The 21,168-nt window shown below is 51.7% G+C and overlaps 1 protein-coding gene and 1 non-coding gene across 2 annotated transcripts in view; one reads left to right on the top strand and one right to left on the bottom strand.

Moving 5' to 3' along the window:
- The window catches only part of Ksr2 (kinase suppressor of ras 2), a 263,568-nt gene that overhangs the window by 218,062 nt on the left and 24,338 nt on the right, over positions 1 to 21,168 (bottom strand). The gene's annotated exons all lie outside the window — the stretch shown is intronic.
- LOC125611257 lies at positions 9,822 to 9,954 on the top strand. Its single transcript, XR_007341414.1, has one exon. It is a non-coding gene; the product is annotated as a small nucleolar RNA SNORA72 (small nucleolar RNA).

Genomic DNA, 21,168 nt, shown 5'->3' with positions numbered 1-21,168 from the left:
GATGCTGGGAAAGGTGGCGAATGGCCCAGGGTGACTGGGACCCACGGTCTACGGAAACAAGACCCAAGGGTTTCCACTGCACGATGAGGGGTGTTTCTAGAAAGTTCCCCGGGGCTGGTGGAGGAGGTCGGGCAGCGGGATGGCAGGAAGAGCACTTCAGAGGCTGACGTGGTGACGGCTTCATAAATACGGGGCACTTGGAAGGGGGGAGGGACCTGGCTCCCCACACACAGGATGCAGGTCAGGAAGGAGTCAGGTCAGCTGTGCAGTCCGATGGCGGCTGGGCCCGGTGCAAGGCCCGGGCAGGTACTTAGCTTGGGCCTCGGTGGCCCCATCTGCAAAATAGGGGTGACGGGAGCCCCATCTCAGGGGCTTCTTGCAAAGTCGAAGTCGCATCCGACCCGCACACTGCCCCGTGCCCGGCTGGCCCAGGTCAGCGCTCAGCCACGGCAGCTATTATTAGGAATCCCGTCACTTCAGTCACCGCGCAGCCCCTCCCGGCCCCTCGGCCCCTGCCCCTGGCCCGTCCCGGGGCTGACTCATCCTGCTCGGTCCCCGCGGCTGGTTGGCTGCTGTTTCTCCAGAGCTGGGAGATGTCACAATGCGATGGATGCGCCCGATCATAAAAATAACCAGTTATTTTGATGTGGGGTACGTCATCCCTAAAAATAACTGGGTGCCTTGGAATTGAAGGCAAATGCTGGGTTGAGTCGGGGGCACAAGCACACGTCACAGGGGTGAGTGCACACGCGCGCACACTCATGCACACACACCGTGGTTTCAAGTAGGCTGGGGAGACGCCCCGACCCCTTGCTCATCACAAGTTGGCGATGGTGGGTTTTATTAAAGGGCTCTTGTCCGGAGGCAGCCCAGAGGGGGACAGATGAGACAACCTAGTGACAGGGACAGAGAACACCCTCAGCTCACAGCTTCCCCGAGCAGTGGCCAAGCCACCGACTCCTGGCCTGTGATTTCCCCAGACATCGCCTCTGGGACAGCACTCCTTCCTGATGCCAGAGAAATGTCCCCTAGGCACATCAGGTCATCGGGGGTGGCTTCGCAGAAGCAGCACCTCGTCGTCCCTCACGGTTATAAATGCCTGGGAGGAAATGTGCTGTGTCCCCAGACCTGGGTTTCTCTCCTGCACACCTCGGGAGCTGTGGGCACAGGGTTTGAGGGAAAAAAAAAAAACTCTAGCTTTTTGGGGAAACTGAGATAAAGCCCGACGAGGCAGCAATGTCACCCTCCTGGTGATGTCATCCCGGCCTCTCTCTGTGGACACCAACTCAGCCTTCTGGAGAGGGACCTGCCTTTGCCTGGAGATCTCAGTGTGCCAAACAGAAGGGGCTGGACTGTCCAGAAGGTCGGGGGGCAGGGCCAGGGCCAGGGCCCGGTTGTGGATCTACCAAGACTCTCAGGAGGGATCTGGAATCTTCCCGATGCTCTGGCTCCCGGAGAGCAACTTTTGCCTCCAAGATGCGGGAGAGACACCAGCTTCCCGGCAGGAGGGCAAGAGGCGAGGCGTGGGCAGAGGTGGGAGTCGGACGGCTGCGATGAACACTGTGTCTGTGGACCAGGGGTTGGGGGGGTCTCGCTTTTCTTGTCTGTAACTTGGGGAGAATCACCCTACCTGCTGGGCGATGGCATTAGGCCATCCCGTTGCCAGCATATAATAAAATAAAAGAAGAAACAAGAGGTCTCAGTGGTCGTCATGGTTAGACAAAACGTGACACCGTGGACGGGCTCTAAGCCCCCTGTTGATACCCAAGACCGTGGTACATTGCTGAGAGCTTCTAGTGATGCTTTCACCCCAATCAACACCCCTCAGCGGGCGTGTGTCCTTAACTTCCCCAGACCTCAGTGTCCCCAGACACCACGTGGCACCCGTTCCCAGGAGGCACATGGAGAGGACCCTGTTCCAGGACAGGCTGGCAAGACAAGGTCTCCCTTAACAAGGTGGTTCAAGGAACTAATGGCTCCACCTGACGACCGAAGATCTCCAACCAAACAGCAGCCCTCAGAGCCCTGGGGCGTCCGCTCACAGACCTGGGGCCCAGCCAGGTACACCCCCAAACACTAGCTGTGTGGAGACTGCTCTGGGGGGGGGGTGCGCAGCTCACCTCTAACAGGGTCAGGAAGCTCCAGGGCCCTGCGGGGCACCATTGCAGATGGTCCCAGGAACAAGGGACCAAGAGAGCTGTGACCAAGGACTTTGAGGAGGGAGGGTGCTGGTCCCAAACCCACGGGGCTGGGCTCCTACAGGGACTTGTCCTGACTCTCTTGCCCTGTGAGGTCCAGAAATCCAGAGTCACAGAGGCCTGGGTGTTTGTCACTGGAGGAAAGGAGCCATGCGCAGCTGGGGAGGCGGAGCCCAGGAGCCACTCAAGTGGAGAAAAGCAGATTCTGCTGGAGGGAGCAGGAGTAGGTAGGGAGGGGGGGAACGGGAAGCACCAGTGACCTGAGGCAAGAGACCAGGGACTGGCCTGGAATCCCTGAGAGGCCCCAGAGCTGAAGAACTATATGTGGTCAGGGTGTCTCACCACAGAAGGCAGACCCTCGGAAAAAGGTGACCATGTAGGAAGCAGAAGAGTTGTGGGACATGTTTGCACAGGGGGTGGTGAACAAGCCACCCCAGCCATAGAACCAAAAGCAAGGGTATGAGTTTCCTGTGGCTGCTGTAACAAGTGAGCTCCAACCTCGTGGCTTAATGCCATACCTGTTGATCATCACAAAGCTCTGGCAGTGGTCAGAGGTCAAAATGGGTCTTCCTGGGCTGACATCAAGGTGACCACAGACCTGCACTCCTTCTAGAATTCTAGGGAGGAATCCCTCTCCTTGTCTCTTCCAGCTTCTAGAAGCCACCTGCAGACCCCGGCTCCGGGTCCCTCCTGCAGCTCCCAAGCCAGCAGCAAAGCATCCCCAACGCCCTGTCTCTCGGACTCGGATCTGCCGGCCTTCCTCCTTCCCTTACAGGGATCCTCATGGTGACTTGGGCCGCGATCCACCTCATCTCCCCATCTCAGGGTCTCTCATTCCATCACATCTGCACAGTCCCTGTGCTGTGTAAGGAAAAGCAATCCCAGGCTCTGGGGGTTGGAGCCAGGACACTAGCGGGGAGTCTGTCATCTGCCTAGCACAGCAAGCAAGTCCCATCTCCTCCGCGAGCCTCCGTTTTCTCCTCTGTAAAATGGGGATAACCACACAGCGCTGACCTCCTGGGATTTGCTGAGGATGACCCAGAGTTGGAATGATCTTAGTGTGGCCCCTGGGAACCAGCAGGTGGGGGTCAGTCAGGGTCCCTACCCTCACTTCCCAGCCTCCAGGCTTTACCAAAAACAGGCAGCCCCCGGCATCGTAGGGCTCCCCAAACTCCTGTCAGGAGGGAGCTGCATATTGACTCCCATCCCCGGCTCTGACGAGAGGGCATCATTCTTCATAGAAAAGTGAAAAATGGATCTTCACACCCCTCCGATCAGGGAGCCATGGGATTTTTTATTTTATTTATTTTTTTTTTTTGAGGCAGGCTTCATTACGGCGTCTCTTTGCCTTTTGACTGATAATTGCATTCTGAAGCCCGAATTGATAAATTGCCCATGCACTGCCATTTACTGGGTGTTTACCTGATCCATTTGATGAATATTAATTCACCAAGAAAAATGTTTCCATTCCTGAAGCAATTCCAGGCTGCTGGTTCCCTCCCTCCCTCCCTCCCTCCCTCCCTCCCCTCCTGGAGACTGCAGAAACAATGTAGAGTTAAGGAATCACAAGCCCTGGTCAGAGCGATTTATCAGGCACGAGGAAGACGCTGGTGTCCCTTCATTAACCAACATCTGGGGGAGGAACGCAGTGTTCCTTTCCAGAGCGGAGGGGACCCTGGAGAGGTGGCATCTCAAGGCCAGAGTCAAGAGAGTTCCCACAACATCTGTTGACCCTTGGTTAAGGTAGTTTGCAAGAGGTCCCCACCAGGGCATCTCCGATGCATCATGCCGAGGAGCTTATATAAAAGAGGTGACATTCATAGCTGCCATTTAGATTCTGGTGGCAGGGACAGGTACAAATCCAGGAGATGGTCCCCATTTTACAGATGAGCACACTGAGGTTGGTTCACAGATCAGACGACAGCAGAGCTGCTCCCGGAACCAAAGTCTAACACCCCCAGACGGTGTGCCCACTATCCCAAGGGCCGGCCAACCCCCACTCAGGGGCTGGCTACCCTAATTTTATAAATGAGGTTTTATTGGAACACAGCCAAGTTGGCCCATTGGTGGATTGTTTATGGCTGATTTCACACTACGGTGACAGAAGAGTGACAAGAGAGATCTCAGTGACTTCTGAAGCCTCAATTATTTACTATGCGGGTTGTTAGGAAAAGTTGCCAGACCCCCCACCCCCACCCCGGGTGTTATTTGCCAACAAGTTTGCAATCCATCCATTTGAGGGTCCCAAGTGCTCATGAAGCTATAGTCAAAATAATAATGATGGGTATCAATATGCTCAATGTATCATTCCTACACTACAATGTATCCTTGCCGTGGCTTTTGCTGTCTTGGTGGGACTGTTTTTGTTACACTGATTTTTACCATCTTTATCTCCTTGAGAGAGACAGACAAGTCTTTCTGGCCCTGCCCCCCATTAAGGAAGCAGCCTTCAAGATAATAAGTGTTGGGTTTCTTGAAGCAGATCCAAAGATCCTTCAAGATAGTTCATAATAATGTGACTCTTTGAGTGTTTCGAGGTTCTTAATGAGAATTTAAATTGGCACCGCAGCCTTCCACAAGTTCCTCTGCAAAAATGTAAATGGCTCTCCTTCCATCAAGAGCAAGTCCAGGGATGCCCAGGGACACGCGGGTAGAAAAGGTCAGAGTTGTTCAGCAGGACAGGACAAGGGTGACGAGAAGACTCGCGTTCAGTGGCTACCCACAGCCAAGCAGCAGCCTTGGAAGCCGTCAGAGAACCCCTGGGCTCTAGGTAGGGTGAATGCAGGACAGTGCCAGACACACTGGGGGGTTCCAAGGACACAGGACTCTCGATGCTAAGACCAAGAACGTCCAACCAGGATGAGTTGGTCGACTCTGCCCCAGGACATTTGGTATCCGCCCCATCGGAAGCAGACAGGGAACCCAGCTGGGGTCAACCACAGAGCCCTCCCCATAGGGGCCCTTCTCGTCCAATACCCACATGTTCTTATGCACCAGCCTGGCAATGCCGAATGCAGAGCTCCATGTGACTTGGGCCTTTTTTGGGCCCTCTTGAGCCACGGACATGTCCCCAGACTCTGGGAAGAGTTGAGCAGAGAACAGAAACTCCGAACTGCACACTGGCTACTTGGTATGAGCGTGGACAATTCACCCCCAGCTTCTGAGCCTCAGTTTCTTCATCTGTAAATAGGGACCACAAAAAAACGGCTGCTTCCTAGGGTTAGTGTTGGGATGAAGTGAGTTGAAAACCAAGCAGAGCCCAGAGCCCGTGGGACAGACCCTGTCTCTTGGGGCTGTGCGTTAAAATCTCTGAACCTAAATGTTACCCATAATGATTTATGAGTATTTTCAACCCTGGCTAAGGGTGGACCCTGGACCAGCAGCAATGACTTCCCCAGGTGCTGGCTAGAAATGCTGATTCTCATGACAGCAGGTGACGGCAAGATGGGACGGATCCCAGGATTTGGGAGTCGCTTGCTCTGGCCCCGCGGATGCTCCTGGGCTGCATGTTCCAATTCCCCAGCTTCTATCCCCAGATGCAGATGGAATCATCAGGACAGCTTTTAAAGAAACCCTGGTACCCACTGAAAAATAAAAACCCCACCTGCTTTCATTTAGAGGAGGAAGTCCAAAAAAAAAATAAAGTTGATATCTTAGAATTGGAGAACAGTGGTTATCAAGGGCTGGAAGGGCTTGGAGGAGGAGGGTGGAGAGAGAATGGGTGAAGGGCTGGGTGCAGGGGACAGGAAAAGTGACCTCTGGCATTCCATAGCACAGTGGGGTAACTGTGGTGGGCAACAATTAACCCTATCTTTCAAAACAGCTCGTAGAGAAGATTTTCACAGCACAGAAATTCGAGGTATTTGAGGCGACAGACATGTCAATCTCCCTGGTGTGACCATGGTACCTTGTATGCACGTATTGACAAGTCACGCCGTCTCCCATAAGTCTGTACAATTATTCTGTGTTCATTAAAATTTTAAATCAATTAATTTTTTTTTTTTAATTAGAGCAACATGTAAATCGGGATGCCCAGATGGATTAGATCGGCTCTGGGGCTGGGGCCCAGGTAGCCAGAGTTTAAAGATGCCCCAAGTCATTCTAAACCTGAGACTCACTGTTCTAGTCTAGACCAGATCCTAGAATCATCTGGGGCTCAGTTTCCTTCTAAGTCGGAGTCGTCCGACTAAGGACCTTAAAAATAATTTTTAAAAAAAAGTCCCATTACGTAAAATTCTGTACCATTAGCAAGCACCGCAATGACCTTGACATTCACCTCCACCTCTAGCTAGTCCCAAAACACTCATAACTTCCCCAAAGAAGAAAACCGGTACCCTTTAAACTCTTTCCCCTCCACCTCCCCCAGCCCCGGTGACACCGATCTGCTCTCTATCTCTGAGAATTCTCTTGTTCTGGACATTTTTCATTGAAACAGAGTCCCAGGGTCCACGGCCACCCACCCGCCCACCTCTGGCTGGATCTCACTTAGCCCAGCCACCGCCTGCATCTGCACCCGGTTTCTCTGAAGTCCCTCTCAGACACCCGTGTGCCGTGAATCGAAACCAGGATGCACCCCCCGCCCAGGCTTAATGACATCCCTGGGCCTCGAGAACCGAGAACCGTGCGGTTCTCCTGACACCTGTCACAGCCTCCCCCAACTCCCCGGTCCCCTGTCAGCCTCCATTAGGGAGGGACCAGTGTCAGATCGCATGTGCCTGTCCTGCTCAACCCCGCTCAGCCTCCGAGGGGGACAGCCCTGACACTTCCTTTTCATGGTGGGGAATCTGCAGCCCCCGGGGCAGCTGCGAGGTCCTGATGAGGCCCCACAGGGCAGGAAGCTGAGCAGGGAGGTGGCTTCACTCTCTCTTCACCTGCCCTAGATGCAAACGGGGAGAAATCAGAGCAGGCCATTCCCAGGCCACTCAGGAAACCAGGTCTAGTTCAGAAATCCACCCCTGCACCCCCAAAACCACAGAGCGAGTGCCAACAGGTTCCATGGAAACAGACCCAGGGCTCTATTAAGTTTGAGAGTCAGCGACTCGCAGCTCCCCCTTTTGGAGATGGTCCAAGCAAGTTTACAGATTAAAGGCTCTGAGAAGTCCCCCAAGGGGAAAAAAATGACTCATTTATAATAGATCCAATCGGGGAAATATTCCGGGGTGGGGGCACTTCACCTGCAAATGCATCTTAGAGGTCCCTACACATATTGGATTTTTGTTGCTGTTGTTGTTTAACGAATGTCTGTTAAGGACCTATCAAATGATGGGTGAAATTTGAAGGACTGACAATGTGGTAGTGGAAAAGATCCTTATGACCCTGTACCCAAAGCATGTGCATCCTCCTAGGTGGAGAGAGATGATCAAGAACAGCAGCCTCTGAAACCTACTCTTTCAGTGCCGGAGACCTCTTGATTCAGACCTTGCAGTCCCTTCCCTCAGGAGCTGACACCTCCCTCTGTGATTCTCTACAATACTATGGTTCATTCCAGAAGTAATTAACAGTGTGACAGCCCCAAATAATCAGCTTGAACTTTTACGATCCCTTGGATGGCCAAGGTGCCAGGTTCTGTGTCTGATTTTCCCAGGCATCTTTGCAAACTCTGAGAAAGAAAAGGAGTCTTTATATTTCTCTCCCCGCCTGACCCCTGTTGTGTGAAGTCCAAAGATGTAATTGCCTTCGGCCACTCTGGGTGAAATTACAATGAACCTTGATGACATATATGGCCTCGTCCTTGGAGCCCCCCAGACCTACCAAAGCAGAGCTACAGAGGCTGAGCTTGTTTTAGGGTGGAGCTACAGGGATAGAACCCAGGGGTACTTAACCACTGAGCCCCATCCCCAGCCCTTTTTTAATATTTTATTTAGAGACAGGGTCTCACTGAGTTGCTGAGGCTGGCTTTGAACTCGAGATCCTCCTGCCTCAGCCTCCCGAGCAGCTCGGATTACCAGCGTGCACCACTGCGGCGCCCAGCTGAAATCTACATTTTTGCAAGCATTCCAGGTGATTCTTATGCAAGATGGAGTCTGACATCCTGTAGACTGGATCCATTATTGCTTTTTAGAGTCTGGGATTAAACCCCAGGTCCAAACTCTCCTAGCTCTGTGACCTTCAGAAAAATCACTTATCCTCTTTCAACCTTAATTTCCTCATCTCTAAAATGGGAATAATACTGGTGACTACTTCAAAGAGTTAACATGAGCATGGATGAGATTTTCTTCAGAAGACATGTATCCCAGAAGGGATCCCTACCATGATGACCAAGAGCACAGAGCTTGTCTATCAAGCTGCATCTCAGACGGAGGCTCCTTCCCGGTCTCCAACCCCAACTCCAACGCTCTCCTCCTGTCTCGTCCCTCCACTCCTTGCAGGGCCCCTTGCAAACCCAGCTCACTTGCTAAACACAATAGGCATTTCTCTTTCCTCCCAGGCCCACGCCTGGACAACATTTCCCAGCGTCCTTTGCAGTCGGAGCTCTGATCAATGGGACGTGGACGAAAGCAAGGTACAGCCCTGCAATCCTGGTCCATAGAACCCTCCTGCCCAGGCTTCCACTCTTCCCCATCCACCTTCCTGCTGTCAATATCCAGGGCCGGTGGCTGCTCCATATTGGAGGTGGTGGAGCCTTGGTGCTGCATTCCACAAGGACCCCATGAAGCAGAGTCCTGGTCCCCACCTCCAACTGTACATCCCCCTCTCTGGAAATCTCCTGAGCTCCTGGCTTCTCCCCACCCCCATCCTTACCTCTGCAGCTCTGGGGGCTTTGGGGTCTGAGTCCCCCTTCGTTGGTGGGCAGGCTGGGGCTGTGCACTGCAGGACTCTCTGTAGGACTCCGTGCCGCATCTTGGGCCTCTAAACTCGACTAGAAAAACTCCCACCTCCCAACTGTGGCAACCAAGATTGCCTCCTGGGGTTCCAAGTGTCAGTGGGGGCCAGGAAGAGAGAAGGAAAACCCCCTCCCAGTTGGGACTCACTGGTCTACACAAATGTCACCTTCTCAAGAGTATTTCCCTGGCCACCAATCTCAGATCATCCCCTGGGCTCATCCATATGCCCTAGAATCCGCCAGGCTGGCCCTAGTTCACACAGCTCAGCGCACGCTGGGCGTGATGGTGAGAGGGTTTCCTTGGCTACTGGCTGTGGCCCCTGCTGGGCCAGGAGCCCCACAGTGATAAGCAGGGTCTGGTCACTTTGCTCTCTGCTTTGCCTCTCACACCCAGCCCAGCGCCCGACTCCTGGTCAGGGGGTTGCAGAAATATTTGCTGCATGAGGGGACCTGGCTACCAGCGTTGGGAGGCTGGGACAGGAGGATTAGAACTCGGGGCGGGGGCGGGGGGGGACTGCATGACTCTCAATTAGCTGAGTGATTCAGAGAGAAGAGAGCGATTCAAGCAAGTGGGGAGAAGGGTAAAGACCAACTCTGCAGGCTGTGGGCATGTGGGAGACATAATCACCACTGCTCCATCAATAGCAGCTCCCAGCTGGGAGGAAGTGGAGTCCAGGCTGAGCCTCTGTAGAGGCCACCGGCCTTCAAGGACCAGCCACCAGCAAGCTGCTGAGCCACGGACCCTCACAAACACATGTGGGGTTTTCAGCCTCACTGCGGTTGAACAAATAACAAGGAGTCTGCGAATATTCTCGCTGTTCTGATTTTTGTAATGATCAGAACAGGCTAAACATTCGCTATATTAAGACCACGCCTGTGTCCCCAGACCTCGTTCTTTCCCTGGGTCTGGTTTTCCAAATGCTGGTGATAAACCCAAACATGTAAACAAATCAGGGAAACTCTGTTACCATCAGTGGCCGCGAAATGTATTGTAAAATTACTGTTTAAATAAAAAATAAGTAGTAGAGAGTTCGTGGAATGCACCGGCTGCCACTCTGAATTCTTGCTTGATGTGGCTTCTATCAACTGCCAGTTGAATAGGAAAGGAAGCTCTCTCTCTCCGTTTTAAAAGCGATAACCTGCCTGGCAATGACTCTGTCCCTTCTTAGCCCCTCTCCTGACATTCCCAGACCACCTGGAAGCAGCCAAGGAAAGCCCCAGAGCCTAGTAGAGATGGTTCAACTGTCCGAGCATCCCAGACCATCTGCAGGTCCGAGTTTGGGTATTATTTTCCTGTTTCTTTGAGCAAAAGGGAAAATAAAAGTAAAAGAAATGAGGAAAGCAAACAAGCTTATAAAAACCAAAGCTAAAAATAAATGAATACATTAGAAAGACGGCTGTGAAACGAAATTAAATCAAAATGTGCTGCTGCGATGTTTTTCCAGAGTCTCCAACTTGACAAATGGGTGAGTCTTCATGGCATCCATCAAGGAAGAGGGAGATTTTTCTTTTCTCCTGCCTTCCCACCAGTGCCCGGGTCTCAGATCAGACCCTGGGGAAACAGAAGCATCTCCAGTTCCAAACACGGTGGGCCGCGTGGCTCCCAGGAAGTCCTTCCCCCAGTGGAGAACTCTGGGACGTCCGCCCTTCTGGCCCTGCTCTGGCCCCTGCACCTACAAGGCACAGCCAGCTCCACCCTAGGACCGCCCTTCTCATAGGTGACAACAGGGTGTGACTTTGTCTGCAGGTTGAAAACTGCCAGTTCCTTCCTCCATTCTGGAAGGGAAGCCACTTGGTGGCTTGATCCAGCAGCGTCGGCAACATCTGAGAGTCTGTTAAGAATGCTGATTTCCTGGCCCCACCCCAGACCTACTGAGTCCAGAATTCTGAGAGTGAAGCCCCACGGTGTGTTTCCACCAGCCCTCTGCAGCTCTCGCGGCACAGCTATGTCTGAGCAGCCCTTCCTCCCATTAAGACAGATTTCAGCAAGTTGTTTTATCCTCTGTGCCAAGGTTCAGCTGTGATTTGAGTGTGTCCTCCGAGGGTTTGTGCTGGGAACTTGGTCCTCAGTATGGCAATGTAAAGAGGTGGAGGGACCTTCGAGAGGTGGCTCCTCTCCTGTCTTGCTCCAGCCTCCTGAAATCACCTTGTGACCTCTGTCTCCTGTGACTGCTCCCCCATGATGCTGTGTCATGAAACCAGGACTGGCACCATGGTGTTTGGACTTTCAGCCTTCACAACTGTGAGCTAAACAAACCTCTTTCCTTTATAAGATACCCAGCCTCAGATAACTCCTTATAGTAACAGAAGACAGACAAATACACCCTGTCTCAGTTTCCCCTCTATAAAATGGAGCTACTAAAAGTATTCACATCACTGAGTGATTAAGGAACCAGTGTGATATGATGAGACAGGGGTTTTCTGGAAGCCTGGGAAGGTCAGGAAAAGGCAGCAGTAGTCACTGATGCTGGCCCTATTTATGAAGATTTGGTGATAACAGAGAGGATGTGTCCTAGACTTGTGTACAGCTCTACTTAGATTCACCTGCTCAGAAGGGGAAATAGTTAGAAAGCCCCGCAGGGACTCGAAGTGACTCCCAGGCAGCACCTAGAAGTTCCCAACCCTGCCTGCTGCTGAGACTCAGGCAAGGCCTGGTTATTCTCACCTCCTTCTTTAATAGGCCTCCTGAGAATGCTGAGGGACAGCCCCTGCTGGGGGTTGGGCCAGGGAGCTTGGGTTAAGGGGACAGGGGGCTGAAGCCCTCCACAAGAGAAGATTCTTGTCTGGGCTCCTTGTCACCAACTACCCCCCACTGAGACGTCTAGCTCTGCTATGCAGTAAGACAACCCTCCCTGTTGGCCACTGAGCACCAGATATGCAGCTAGACCAACTGAGACGGGCTGCTGAGAGTATAAGACACACATGGGTTTTAAAAACTTAGCATGAAATAAAAGACGAGCACATAAAAGACTCTAACATGTCGCATTATTAATATTTGAAGGCTGGGGTTTAGATCAATGGCAGACCATGCTCAGCATGCATGAGGCCCTGGGTTCAATCCCCAGAACCGAAACCAGCATTTACCAGCTAAGAGGGGCCTGGAACATGGGAGGTGGGGTAGGGAGAGGAGATAAATGTCCTGCTATTTTCACTATGGCAACCCATCCCCAAGCCAAGCCCACAGCCAAAGGGCAGAGGCATCTCCAAAATATCCCACCATGCAAAAAGAAGTTCCCTGCTAAAAATGTCTCCCCAAAGTTTTCAGCAGAACCGTGTTGCTCTATAGAAGCTCCATTCAGAGGCAGTGGGTGGGGGGGGGTGCATCTGCAGGCATGAAAAGAGAATCTACTTCAGTGCCTTGAGCTCGACACAGTAGGATCCCTCCAAGTGTGAGAGTCCCAAACCATTTGCACTTGAGTCACTCAGATACATGGTTAGAAGGCAGATTACCAGTCTGTACCTCAGACTTTCTAAACAAAAAAAAAAATCTGTGAGGAAAAATATCAACCACTCATATCACAACAAGATTTCCTAATAAGTAAAGAGCTCCTACAAATTAATAAAAAGATGTTCCAATGGTCAAAGGAAATGGCACAGGGCTCACAGAAAGGAAAATGCAAATGGCTCATAACTTTATGAGAACACACTCAACCTCAGAACAGGAAGGCTCATAAAAGTTGGGGAAAGAGCATTCTTAGGCATTACCATGAAGGTTGGTTTGGCAATGCTATGGAAATGTGAAAGGTACAAGCCCTCTGACCCAGCACCTACAATTCCACTCTAGGTGTGCAATGTCTGTATAAAAATGTATTCACTGAAGCTGCATTTGTCACAGCAAAAGAGTGCAGACAACCTCAGTGGCTGGGAGACCAACTAAACAAAATAGGGACCATCTCACAGTTAAATACTAGGAGTCCAGGAAAAGGATCAAGACAGCTCTGTTGGTGTTACTAAGAACAGTCTCCATGGATCATGGATAAGAAGGGGGAAAGAACATGTAGACTAGCATGTATAGCAGCTACCACGTGCATGCAATCAGAGAATACTCATGACATTCATTTGTTATTAACGTTACTGAACACAACCTGGTGCTAGGTGTTTAGCTAGATGCTCAGGATGCTGTGGTCAACAAAACAGACCAAAATCTCAGGGAGCTCTCACACTAAGGGGTGGAAGTATTAAGTACATAGAGTGATAAGTACTTTGAGAAAACACAGTAAGGTAGAAAGGGTTTAAGAAATGCCAGAGAGAGGGGGGAGGTAAGAAGAGGGCAGATGCTGGGAGCCATTAGCCAAGTAGGTATGACAATTTCCTTGCCAGCGTACCCCATGTTGCTGACATTTTGCAGTGACATTGAATGTAGGTGACCTTGCTCAAGGACCAGGGCAGATTAGGGTGTTCCTGGTTTAAGATAATCAGGTTTAGGGCGTTCCCGGTTTAGGTTCCAGGTTTAAGGTTTAAGATTATTCCTGCTGGGAATAGGGCGTATCCTGCTGCCTGAGTTCCCCTTGAGTTCTCACGGGATTCAGACAGTATTCTTTGGGAGATAGAAGCCCAGTGGAGGTGGATTTGGGCAGAGAACGTGGATTTCCCCAGAACGTGATTGTAGACGGCTGGTGTGAGTTCGGGAATAAAGAGTTGCTGTTTGAATCTACAAGCTGTGTGGTGGCTCGTGATTGTGTGCCCAGCCAGACTGCGGCATTTGTGCCCAGCCAGACTGCGGCATGGCAGGGTTGCGGCTGAACCAAGAAGTCACAGAAGTCCACCCCCGGAAACCAAAAAGGACTTTATGATTTCTTCCACCAATAAAGGACGGTGGAAGTGATATTATGAGACAGGCTAGATCACCAAAAAAAAGAAACAAACATGAACTCCATCCATGTTCCATTGGCTCTTCACCCTGAGAACCCAGCGCCATGCTGTGAGGAAGCCCAAGCAGCCACTTGGAGTCCAGCTGGTGCCTCTGCTAAGGCTTCAGAGGTACCCGCCTCCAGAGACCTAGGCCAGTGAGCTTCTCAGTGACTCCAGCCCCCAGCCCCCATAGAGCAGGGCCACACCAACCACCATGTCCTGTCCTCAACACTGACCCCCATATGTGTGATACAGTGGTTGCTGCTGGACATTTCTCAGGTTCACGTGTCTGTAGTGTGATCAAAACTGAACAGGGACATTTCACAAATGTCCATGATCTGTCTTAGTCTGTGGTCACCTGGGAGCACAGTGATTAGTTTACACCCTGTGTCCTCTAGGAACCTGGGTCTCCCCTACACACGGGGTCATCTAGCAGAGACTGGCAAGAGGAACAGATACCTCTGCAGAATGTTTCCGAGGGCCGGGTGCTGAGCTGGGCACTGCTTTAGTTAATGCACTCAAGCCCCCCTGCCCCAGGCACAGGATGACCATCACCCCACTTCCCAGATATGGCAACAAGGCCGAGAGAGACAAAGTAGGTTCACCCTGGCTCATCTCATCAGCTCCTAAGCAGCAGAGAGAGCAGAAACCCCACCCCGGAGCTGTCCGCGTGGATTCTGTAGCCCACGCACAGAACCAGGCCACCACACAGCCCAAGCAGCCGACGGGAAGATCAATGCCCAGATGGGCGCCTTCCTGTTGCAATGGCCAGCTCCAAGGAGCGGATGCCCCTTTGCCAAACCTTGCCAGGAACCCCAAAAGTGGGCTTTCGAGAACCAAGTTTGACTCCTACTCATGAGCCGCTGGAAGCCTTTCCCGGCCTTTCTGGGTAAAACTGTCTTCCTCTGGAAAAAGGAGCCCCTGCGGACCTGCTGTCTCTTCCCCTCTGAACTGTGAAACCGTTCTAGCAAAACTTCATCAGGCTCCGAGTGGGACGAGGGATCATGAGCTGAGCTCCCTCCCCCCTCCCTCGTTCCCAAACTGAAGCAGCACGGGCAAATTAGATGGCTCCAGTTAATGACCCGAGGAGCAGAGGAGAGGGAACGGTGGGCGCACACTCACTCGGGCCATCGACCCCCACTATGACCTGGAAGGAGTCTCCTACCCTAGGCAGGGGCACGGCTCCTTAAAAAATGGGCCGCCACCCAGGATCTGAATCATGGCTGTCACTGTTACAGATCTCCAGCTTCTGCCCACAAGACCTGGGAGAGACCTCAGGGGACTGTGACAATGGAGAAAGAAAGGTCCCTTTCCCCCTGCAGGAGACGGTAGTAGGGGTCGGTGACTACCACCAAGGCTTCTGAGGGTCGGGTCTTGGCTGTGTGGCCTGGGGCAAACTGCTTAACCTCTCTGTGTCTCAACCTTCTCATCTGTAGATTGGGAACATGAAAATGCCTACCTCCCTAGGGTGTCCTGAGAATCAGGGGGGCTCAGGGACATAAATGATTCCCAACAGTCTGCACACGGCATGGGCTGTAGAGGGTCGCACTGACGGGCTGGTTCGGGCTGGTTCGGGCTGGTTGGTACTGTGGGGAGAATTAGATGACGCCGGCAGGCGCTGGCACAGGCCTGCTGCTCAGGAAGCCTTCTCGCGGTGGGGCCTTTGATCCTCTAAAAATGCTCCATGGCAGGAGGAGCAACAATGAACCCCACCAGGGCCACTCATTGGGCAGGAACAGGGGGCAGGGGACAGGCTGAGCCCCTGGAACTCCTGAGCCACCGGAAATGCTGGGTTCAGAGAAGAGAAAACCACAAAGCAGGAAAGGCTGCCTTCTGATGAGAGGGCCACACGTAAGGTCACATTCCGTGAGGACCTGGCTGACCACAGCTCCCCTAAGACAAGGGCCCAGACATGGGGTCCCAGGGCTCCCGCCTCTCCTCAGGGAGGAGAACCAGCCCTGACCCCGGGCAGCTGCGTTGGTGCATCCTGTGAGGTCAGGGCCGGCTCCGCCCTGGTCCCCACAGGGGTCAGAAAAGAGAGCATCACCCAGGGACGCACCATCACCATCGAGAAGGAGCCGCGGTCAGGAAGGAGAGAGCGAGAAGGGATGGGCCGAGAAGCTGGCCGGGTGCAACCGCACACGGGTGGCGAGGCCGAGTGGCTCGGGGAGGCCAGGATGAGCTGGTCCCAAGGTCAAAATCACCCTGGAAGATGGAGCCCCGGAGTGAGCACCCCCACCCCCGCCCCTGTCACTGCAGGTGGTGGTGACAGGCAGGTGCCCACGCCAGGCAGCATCCTTCATCTTCCCATCCCATGGCACGTATCCTAAGCAATGCACGGGACTGTAGAGCTGCTAGAACCTCCCAGACCACCTCTGTCCTCCCGACAGTCGTCTCCACAGACAGTGAGGACGAGGTCCCCAAGGACACTGGGTAACAGACGTGGTCACGACCTTGGAATCACGGTGGTTTCCAGGAGGTTGTGTGCATGCCCGCGTGTGCGTCAAAACTCATCGGATGCCGGGCCCGGTGACACACAGGTGTGATCCCAGCAGCACAGGAGTCTGAGGCAGGAGGATGGCAAGTTCAAAGCCAGCCTCAGCAACTTAAGCCCTGAGCAACCTAGCAGAACCCTGTCTCAAAATAAAATGTAAAAGCTGCTGGGGATGGGGCTTAGTGGTGAGGCACCTCGGGGTTAAATTCCCAGTACCAAAACCAAAGAAGAAAGAAAAAACTCATCAAACTGCATAGTTTAAATCCATGCAGGTTATTATATGTCAACTGTATCTTAATGAATCTCTTAAAAAAATATCATCTTTAGAAGACACAGAATGCAAACAGATGATATAAATAAAGATGTTCAGGGCCACAGTGTTAATAGCAGCAAAATTAATTAATCACTTGAAAAACAACAGGAAAGAAAGAGAAAGAAAGAAAAAAAGACAATTATAACAAAATCACCCCATATTCCCAGGAAGAAATAGGGTGTAACTATTAAATTGATGTTATAAAAGACTAATTAATGACATGGCTAAAAAAAATAAATTAAGTGGAGAGAAAAAGATACAAGACCATCTGTATAAAATTATATTTATACCATTTCTTTGATAAAAATTCATAGGAAAAAAATGGAAATTATAATTAAAATGTGATCCTATCTCCCTTGGGTAATTCTGAAAGCATTTTTAAATACTAAAAGGACCTATAAGATGTGAAGAAGGCCAGAATATAGGGAGTTTGATTTGCTTGTTTCTTATGTTTTTTTTTATGTTCCAAAAATTTTAAAAAACAAAAAATGATTCTGGTATCCCAAAGAGAAATAAATATTGCTTTAAAACAATAAACAGGCAAGGCCCAGCGGCACATGCCCCCATCACAGTGACTCTGGAGGCTGAGGCAGGAGGACTACAAGTTCAAGGCCAGCCTCAGCAACTTATGGAGACCCTTTCTCAAAATAGAAAATAAAAAGGGCTGGGGATGTGGCTTGGTGCTAAAGCCCCCGTGAGTTCCAGACCTAATACACCACACACACACACACACACACACACACACACAAGTAAAGGATGTCTAAGGATCCCCTGCCCCAGTTCTGCAGGGAGAGAAAATCCAGAGGAGTCTTCAAGTTGAGGTGACCTTGGCTCCCCTGAACACAGGCCCTGTGACCCCTGCTAAACTCCTCCAGACGGAGGCTTGCAGGCCCCGGGTCTGGGCAGAGGCGGGGTGCTCTGCAGCACGCACGCGCTGATTGCATTAGGCCTGCTTCTGTTTCCCTCTAAGTAGATTATGCTTTTCTTGAACTTGCTCCAGTGGGTCCCGGAAATTCAGCCCAGGACCGTCCTGCGGTTCGTTTTCCGAGCTCCCTGGAATATGTTTAAGCATGTAATAAATACATTTAAGTCTAATCAGATAAATCACTAAATCAGATCGTTATCTTTGAAACCAATTTGAAAAACCAGGCTCTGGCTGCAGATCCAGGGGACGGAGGAAGTGGAAGAGATCAGAACACTTGCCGCAGAGGCCCAGGTCCCAGGGTCACAGTCCCACCCCACATCCAAGTCAAAGTGTCCTCCCTCCCTGACCCAGAGGCCTAGCTGCAGAAGGACCTCAGGACAGGTCACTGTGAAAATGCACCCAGGTCCTCGTAGCCACCCAGAACCTTCCAAAAGACACTATGGCTGGACTTTCACAAATGGTCCATCTGGTCAACCTCTCCAACAAATCCATCTGGTCGACCTTGCTGACACATCCATCTGGTCGACCTCCCCGATGCAAAGCAAAAGAATGTTCTAGTTTTCAGGTAAGACCTCGGAAGAGGTACCATGGGGTTTTGTCAAGTCAAAGTCCTGCAGATTAAGGGACAAGAACTTGAAAACCAGACACATCTAGGTTCAGATCCTCTGTCACTCACTCCCTGTGAGACCTTGGACAAGTGACTTAGCCTCTTTGTGTCTCCTCATCTGAAAAAAGTGGGGACAGTAGCAGCACCTAATTCATAGTGCCCTAATTCACAGTGCTGGTGGGGTTAAAGGAGCTAATGTATCTAAAGCACTTAGCACCATTATGAATCCAGGTTAGATGCTGTGATTGTCTGAATCATTTTTATTACAACTTCCTACTTCCAACTTCCTACCTAGCCTACTTTTATGTGGACTTACAAAACCCCTCAAGATGTAAGCTGCCGGAGAACACTGTCATCTCCCCAAGTGAGATATGATTCCATTTTAATTTCATCTTATTTTAACAAATATTAACGGAGAGCCAGGCTCTGGGAGAGATGATGATACATGGTGAACCAAACAACAGACAGGCTCCTTGATCTCAAGAAGTCTACAGTACGAGGAGGCATGCACAAAGAAACAGAAAAAAAAAATAGCAGCTAAAACCTGGGACATGTGCTACAAAGCAAAAGAACAGGTTCTCCTGAGGGGGGAAAAATAGAAGAGTGCTTTTTTGTTTGGTTGGGTACTACTGGAAGACTTTCCAAAGACAAACCTATCTAAGCCAGAATATCAAAGTTCAATAGAATACAGCTAGGGGAGAAGAAGAGATAGAAGGCTCCAGACAGAGCATAGGGCATATGCAAAGGTCCTGAGGAAATCATTCCAGGAACAGAAAGGAGGCCAGAGTGACTGGAGGCTGTTGAGTGAATTAAGCCATTGAGGTGGAGGGGGTGGACCCTGCCTTGCTGAGGGAGGGTTTTGAGTAGGCATATGGTTTGAATGGGGACTTTAATCTGACTCTAAGAAGAGAAGGCAGAGGCCAGGGGGAAATATGGAAGACAGGAGACCAGATCAGAGGCTGCTTTCACCATCCAAGGAAAAGACCAGGGTTGTGGTCATGAACTGAAGACCCATTTCCAAGACAGAACTAACAGGCCTGGGTACACAGGGCGGATGAGGAGTGAGGATGGTGTGGAAATCAGGGTGGGATACACGAATGGCAGGTGGGGTGCCTGGTTTGATGCATGTGTGGATGATTGATGGGTGCAGGGATGGAAACATGGCATGTGGCTGAGTCCACTGGTGAGCGACAGTGTCTGTAGCTGGACGGGTGCATGAGGTAGTGAACTTGGGTGACTCCCAGGGGAAAGCAATACTCCTCCCCTTCCTAAAGCCACGGTCTCTGTTTGGAGCACCCTTCCTCCCTCTCCCCTTCGTGCTCTTCAGATCTCAGTTCAGAGACTCTGCCTCGAGGGACCTCTGAGTAGCCTCGCTGGTGTGGCTCCCTCACCACCTTCTTCCCAGGGTCTAGCCGAGTCCCAAATCATCTTGCTTTGGTGTTGGATGGCTTAGTTTTCATCTCTCTCACTTGGTATTTAGTCCACAAGGGAGGGAGCCTGCTCAGCATCTCCAGGTCTCCAGCACTGAGCAGAGGGCCTGGGGCAGAGGAGGGGCTCTGGGCCTGTACGTCAGATGGCTGGGGGGCCGGATGCATGGGGAAGGGACGGGTAGGCAGGTGGTGAGTGGACAGGCAGCTGGATGGATGGATGGATGGACAGATAAGTGGTGGACAGATAAGTGATGGATAGATGGATAGATGGATGGACGTGTGGATAAATGGATGGATGGGTGGGTGGATGGATAGATGGATAGATGGGTGGATGAATGGATGATGGATGATGGGGTGGGTGAATAGATAGATGGATAGATGGGTGAATGAGTGGGTGAATGGATGGGTGGGTGGATGGGTGGATGGATAGATGGATGGATGTGTGAATGGGTGGGTAAGTGGATGCCTGAATGGGTGGATGGGTAGGTGGATGGATAGATGGATAGATGGGTGGATGGGTGGATGGATTGATGGATAGGTGGGTGGGTTGGTGGGTGGATGGATGGATAGATGAGTTGATGGGTGGATGGATTGATGGATGAGTGGGTGAGTGAATGGATGGATGGGTAGGTAGATGGATAGATGGGTGGATGGGTGGATGGGTAGATGGGTGATGGATGAGTGGGTGGGTGGATGATGAGTGTGAGGTAGGTGGGTGGGTGAGTGGACGGATGGACAGGTGGATGAATAGGGAGGAAAGGGGAGAAGAATGGGAAGGGAGGAGGATGGGAGGCAGGGGAGAAGGGTGGAGGAGTGACTGAGTGAATGAGTGCACCCCCTTCCTTCTGATCCATGCCCAGGATGTACCTCAATATGATCTGCTCAGTCTCCAGCTGTGGAGGCCCACGGCATCCCCGAGAAGAGGCGGACCCTCCCAGGGGCAGAGGACCCTCTAGATCTCTGTTGTAAAGCCCCCTGCCCTGCAGCCCAGCCAGCACTGCAGCTGACCCCGCCCCTGGGCTGCTGTGGCTCTGGCCATTCCTCTGCCCTAGATCAGCAGGGCCAGGTCAGCTGCAGGCGCTGGGCAGGAGGGAAAAGGGAGGATTTAAAAGCCAGAGGAAAATAAGACTCTAAGAGGCAAACAAACAATAAAAAACACACACATTTTTAACATGCAGCTTCTAAGGGAGTGGGTCAAGCCCCCTACTCTCAAAATATTCACAAAATGACAAGCAAGAGACACATGAAGGCTGACGGGTGACCTCTGAGAAGCACCGGGTGACATCAGCAGGGACAGGTATTAGCATTAGCAGGGTCTTTTAAAAACACACACAAAGGCGGTGAGGGGGCAGGGGGGGGGGGCTGAGGATGAGGCTCCAGTTCTCCTGTTCTTCGTTGAGACACTAGGGAGGGAGCTCTCCTCATAGATCTGTTTTCTGGAGCCCTGACTCTCCTCCAGCCTTAGAAAGCTACTAGGAAGGTGGAGAAGGTGGAGGAGGAGGAGGAAGGGGGGAGGAGGGGGAGGAG

Source organism: Marmota marmota, unplaced genomic scaffold (assembly GCF_001458135.2).
Source record: "Marmota marmota marmota unplaced genomic scaffold, marMar, whole genome shotgun sequence".
NCBI lineage: Eukaryota > Metazoa > Chordata > Mammalia > Rodentia > Sciuridae > Marmota > Marmota marmota.
Note: the sequence above shows the minus strand (reverse complement) of the source record. Positions and strands in the feature narration are given on the sequence as shown.